Raw genomic sequence first — 6,000 nt, 5'->3', positions numbered from 1 at the left:
TAAGAATCTCCCATATCAAATGTCAGCATACTGAATATCACCACAGCCACAACAGCTCAGCAAACCATTCACCCTGTCTGTGTGTGCACGTGAGAAGCTCCATGAATATGAAGCAGCATTGAAAAGACCTCCTGATGCCCTCTGTGGGATATGGAAAGGTAAAATAAAGGGAGTGTTCCTATAGGACTTGGAGGTCTATAGGGCAGGCTGGCTGGGAATATGCGGGACAGACAGCCGACTTGCTTGTAACACAAGGACCCTACACAGAATTAAGCACGCTCCACTGGACCCGAGTACGCGTCTTGTCCCCGCCCCCTCCCCACTCCCGACAAGGCACAGCATCCATCCTCATGCGCTCACACGCTGCGTGATCCCCATCACAAACCGAGAGCGGCGGCTTTACTGAACCGATGGAGTAGTAGTACTAGTAGTAGTGGGGGTGCTCACGGCTTCCTTTCGCCCTTATCTCCTCATTTCTCTTCAATGGATTCGCCTTTTCTCCAGGATATTGCTTCAAACCATCGCGGTAAGTGTGTGTGTGTGTGTGATGCTTGCAGAAGAAAAGGGACTGTGTAGCTATTGTCTGTTGCTGAAGCAAGTTCGGACCTTAATCAAGTCACAAGGCAACGTTCACATTTGATCAAATGCATCCAGGCGAGTAAAAAATAATAAAAAGAAAAGGTCTGTGAATGGAACAGATTTCAGTGAGGATGTGTGGAGAGAATTGTGTTTTAATGATTGTAAAGAATCGATATCGGTATTTAGACAGACACCTGTCTCCACCAGCAACAGTGACCGCCCTCCGGGGCTTATTTACGCTCTCACAAACGTGATTTTTGAAGATAGTATCCGCCTCGGTGCCGTGCACCCCTCACTGAGAGCAGAAAACGAAGATTTGCGCAAATATTGTCGCCTCCGTTGCCGAGCAAACGCGTGCGTTCAGTCCAGGAACAAAATTTTGGCCCATCTCCCCGCCCCCCAACCTCACAGGCTGGATATTCCTCCTCAATCAGCCCCTTAGACGCGGTCAATGCCTTTCAGATCACTGAAAGACTGAAAATCCCATGCTTATTATGGTGCCTTGATGAGGGGTGTAGGGTAACCTTGACGGTAATTCAGTGCAGCGTATGTCATCATCCTCTTCTGATTGCTTCTTCTATCATCATACAAAAAACAAAACAAAAAAAACGGCACTGTGCATGTGCAGCCTTGGCCTTAGCTTGAATGTAAGAACAGAATATAATGCCAAGATGAACCTCATCTTCTTGTAGTGCTCCTGGAGAAAATACTGAACACAGTAAGAATGAGGTGAGAAATCAGCAGGTTGGGTTTCTGTGCGATTTGTCCGTTTGGTTCCTCTGTAACCTCATCATACAGCAGCTTTCTGGCATCACATACGGTTGACATGTAGTGGAAATATATTTCACAGTAAGCTTTAGTTGATGTGGAAGCCTGGGAATGGGATCAAATAATGAAAAGTCAAAAATCAGTGGCGAATAAAAGCAAATTATTACAGAGGTATATCAGATCATTTGCAGATTTGAAGCCGAGAGGCTTTACAGATGAGCACCATTGCACATTGGACTAATAACCACTTGGTTACAGGACCCTGAAAGTAGCATAGGGTCAACATTGTCCTTAGCTTTTGGCATCAAAGTGCTTCTTCTTCTTCTTCTTCTACTCTTAGATATGAGCAAATATTGTTTTTCCTTCCATTCTTCCTGACTGCTTTGTGTGCATGTTGCCAGTTGTATTGAATCCTCCTTGTGTCCCTTGGCTGAGTGCTGAAAATAAGATTGTATCACAGACCCAGAGGCACAGCCATTTGTAGCTGGAGCCTGTGAATTTGTGCATTTTGGTGTGTATGTGTGTTTTACATTTGACAGTTGTATTCATGCCCGTCCCTGTAGTATAGCAGGCGAATGGTATTATTCTGCAGACAGATGGCAGGTGGCTGGGCATCAGGTGAGCCTTTCCTTGGCTGTCAGCAGGGCCTGCTGAATGCAAGACACCTCTTGGCAAACACCCACCATGCCGTTCTACATGATGGCACAAGAGTGCGTTTATACAGACTGTGTGTTTGTGTGTGTGCATGTTGTAGATTTGAGTGTGAATGTGCCTATTTTGCCATAGTGTGCATGTGTACGTGTGTATTTGCCTTTCCTTGACAAGTTATGTCGCTTTTGACCAATCAGCTAAAAAAACAGGCTGAGGTCACAATGACATCATCATGCCTGGCAATGATAAACTAGGGTGACGTTCACATGTGGCATCATGGGTCGCATTAGTTATGCTGCTGTGGGATCGCTCGCATTTTACTCATTTGATTATTGTTGGTTTTAATTTTGTTTGACATTTACTAAATATGTTTTGTTTCGGTCATTAAAATTTTGTTATTAGTTTAATGTTGGTTTATCACTATTTTTAGTTGTTTAAAATTTCAGTAAAACACTTTCTGAGGCTACTTGTTCATATAGTTAACTGTTTTTTGGCCCACTTTACAATATCATTCAGCTTCAGTGTTTTGGTCTTGTAAAAGCATAAATTAAGATTTTTTTTGTCATAGGTTTTATTGTTTTAGTAAACTATTTACACTCTTTGTCCCTTCTGTGAGATTTAGTCTCTGCCACATCTGTGTCATTATGTGCTGCAGGGATGCATTGCAGACCTACAAGCTCAGATTTTGGAAAAAAGATGCACTTAGTGAGATTTTATAGCAAAAATATGTTTGTCTCATCGTGCTAAATCTCCAAATGGAGGGCCACTAGAATAGAGCATCCCATGAGGTTTGTCACAATGAAATTCAGCTCTATTGTATGATTACTTTTTCATGTAGCCATTCATAAATCAGAACATACCTGTGAAATTCAGCATGCCGCTTGAACAGCAGTGTGAGGTGAGGTGCTCAGGAAGAAACGGATACACAAAAGCATATCATTTCCTGGCTGTTTACAATAAACTGCTACCTTTTGTAGCCACAAACGCACAAAGCTGTTATAGTGCACTTAACGCGTGGGGAAAAAAAATTATATTAGCCGCAACATGCTGTTCTGAAATGTGTTACAAATTACAATACTTAGAGGGGAAACACCAACCGATGCGTTATGTTGTTAAAAAACGCCAGACGGATATAGTAGTGAGGATGCGGTAAGCAATGACCTCTGAACTCTCGTCTGATATCTAATGCCTCCTCCACTCCCACAACAGAGACTGGCTATTGATCACCCACACACACACACGCACAAAACACACATACACATACGTACCCACCCAGACATGCACATGCACATGCAAACCCTTTCCATGGTCCATTGCTAGCAGGTATTTGATTACCACTAGATGTGGTGGCGGTGTTATTAGTGCAGTGGGGGTGTCCTGATTGGGCAATAGATCTGTCAGTGTGATGTCTCATGGGAAATGATTGGCCCTAAGGTGAGATAAGGCCTGTCTCTGGAGATTGAGTGGCCCTCCTTTTATCTGTAAGAAGGCCGATACATGCAGGTGATAAGGCGTGAGAGGAACAGGAAGAACGATAACACTGGCAGCGCTTCATGAATATTTTTGGCTCAGTTTCCCAGAAGCCAGACAATAGAGTGGCATCTAATGTGGCTAAACATTTGTATTTTATAAGGATGCTAGATTAATTTGAGGGAGAAGTGGTGTGTTGTTGACTCAGATGGGTGTTTTGTATAGTTTGCCAGAATGTGGCGTGAACTTCTCAGCCCAGACTCGTGTATATCATTAGTCAGAATGTGAATGTGCAGCTAATGGAGAAATGCTTACAGTTGTGGCCAAATATCCCCGCTGGCTGTGTGCCACAGTTGTGTTTTGTTTTTGTTTTTTCATACATGCTAAGTGCGTATTTGAGATTGCTGAACGTATTTGGGCATGCACAGAAAACAGACCAGGGCTTAAATTGGAAAATGTCAACCACTTCACAACTACACTCACGGTATGTTCAGAATTATGAATATATGAGCTGTTTAATTTTTCATCTCTAGTTTCCTGTTTATATTGAATTAATGTTCTTAGCAGTAGATGTTGCAGTAGACTTGATTTAATTTATATCTCGATTTGGATAGAACTCTTTGGTCATCAGAAACCTTAACCTTTGCTTCTTTCATTAAGCTATTTGGGGCCCCTGTCAGTGGTGGCCACACTGACAGGTAATAAAGAAAGTGACCATGGAGTACATTTCCCTTTCCCTTTCTTTATGACGCGCTTAGACAGAGGGCAGTGTGAATTTTAGATTGCTTTACAATACATATTGTCCATGAAGACATATTGGACGTGATTAGAAGCAAATTTGTCAGCGTGGACTGAGGCAAAGACCCGTCCATGGGAGTTGGAATTGTTTACGCTTGAGCAGAACATTTGTGTTTATCCCAGGGCTTCACAAATCTTCATAGATGCAGAGAGACAAATGGAGAAAGGAGAGAGGATTGAGGGAAATAACAAAAGTCAGAGTGTGAGTTGTCAAACAAACTCACAGGTGCATGCATGCTTTCTGGCTTGCAATAGCTAATGTTTGTACAGTTGATACATTGCTTGTTTGGGGCTCATAAAAACAGACTACACAAACAGTCCAGCAGTCAAATTTGTGCAAATAACACTGCGAAAGCCTGATCTGCTTTATGTTTGAACACACCCTTAGATTTCTCTGAAGCAGTAAGACAGACTTCACAACTGTTCTGCTGTGAAGCTGGCGTCTTGCGTTCTGTGCCGCTTAATCTCTGAAGTTATCTTATGTGTTATGTGCAAATGTCTTTTGAAATTTTTTGCTGTTTCTTTTATGTGTCATGTATAATATTAATATAATGTATGTGAGTCAAACCTTTCTTGTCAGATGTTAAATGTTGCAGGTGAATAATCAGTTTGCCTCATTAAGTACTGTCAAAGAATGGGCAAAATTCAGATTTAAATGAGTAAACTTTAAAATTTACATTTACATTTGATCAGATCCACAGTCCTCTTGGAGGCAACAAAGGTGCTTTGGATATGTTTAGAGAAAGAAAACTGTGGTTTTGGCTAAATCTAGATAAACTTGTTGTGTCTGAAGTCACTGTGAAGTTTTTCTGTATTAAACCAGACCACGATCTATCTGTAACCAAGTTCTGTGACAATTAAATTTCCTAAAATGTATTTGCTGTTGCAGATTAGTTGTATATAATTGCAAAGTAAAGGGGAAATAGGCTTGATTTCCCCATGTGGTCCCATTCTTTTATCTACACTGACTAGAAGACTTTAATGATTTTTGGGTGGCATAAACTAATAAGAGCAGCTCTGTTTTTCCACATATCTGTACATGATGCATGACCAGAACTAAATTACAGACAGAGATTTTACTGTTGTTCTGTCTCCTGTAAAATTTTTTGGAACGTGTTAAATGATTGCAAGGATGATACAGGAAGCTACAAAAGCATGATATTAATATTAAGAAATCTCATAAGGGAACACATTCTTTATCTCCAGCTGGGTAAGAAGGCCGGTACCGTGATGGTTCTAACAGTTGTTATTGGACTAAAAAAAAAAAAAAAAATAGCTGAACACTGGGAGATCAAGAGCTTGTTTGATCTAAATATAGACAGAGATGTTACAAGGCAGCATAAGAAAAACTTGCAAAACAGCATCACTCAGCATTCAACACACGGAGTGAAATGCACACAGAAGCCTTGGAGCGATCATGGAAATGCGTTTTCCCAACCTAAAACATTTACATTCATACATATGTAAATTTACCTGAAGCATTTGCAGTTGTTTATTAATGACATTTGTTGGGATGGAAAGCAACAACCACTACTCTCGTTGGATTAATTCACTGCATATTCTTAACCGGCAGTGTTGAATTTGAATATAAATAGAATTAATTCAATATTATGAAATGGTATTTAGCCTTAAGTTTCTCTATGAACAATCAATAAGTTAATAAATTGAGATTGTATTTAGAGGGAATCTCAAACCAGACATAAACAGAAAAGCACTGACCTCATGAGCATGTCA

At 40.9% G+C, this 6,000-nt stretch overlaps 1 protein-coding gene across 1 annotated transcript in view; it reads left to right on the top strand.

Annotated features, from left to right (window-relative positions):
- Window positions 1-388: 388 nt before the first annotated feature.
- plppr1 (phospholipid phosphatase related 1) overlaps window positions 389-6,000 on the top strand; it is a 41,962-nt gene continuing 36,350 nt past the window's right edge. The window contains exon 1 of the mRNA XM_041059600.1: window positions 389-526. The gene's annotated coding sequence lies outside the window, so the exon portion shown is untranslated. The remainder of the gene's footprint in view (window positions 527-6,000) is intronic.

The sequence above is a fragment of the Toxotes jaculatrix genome, chromosome 16 (genome assembly GCF_017976425.1).
Source record: "Toxotes jaculatrix isolate fToxJac2 chromosome 16, fToxJac2.pri, whole genome shotgun sequence".
NCBI classification, from domain to species: domain Eukaryota; kingdom Metazoa; phylum Chordata; class Actinopteri; family Toxotidae; genus Toxotes; species Toxotes jaculatrix.
This window is presented reverse-complemented; position numbering and strand designations above follow the sequence as displayed.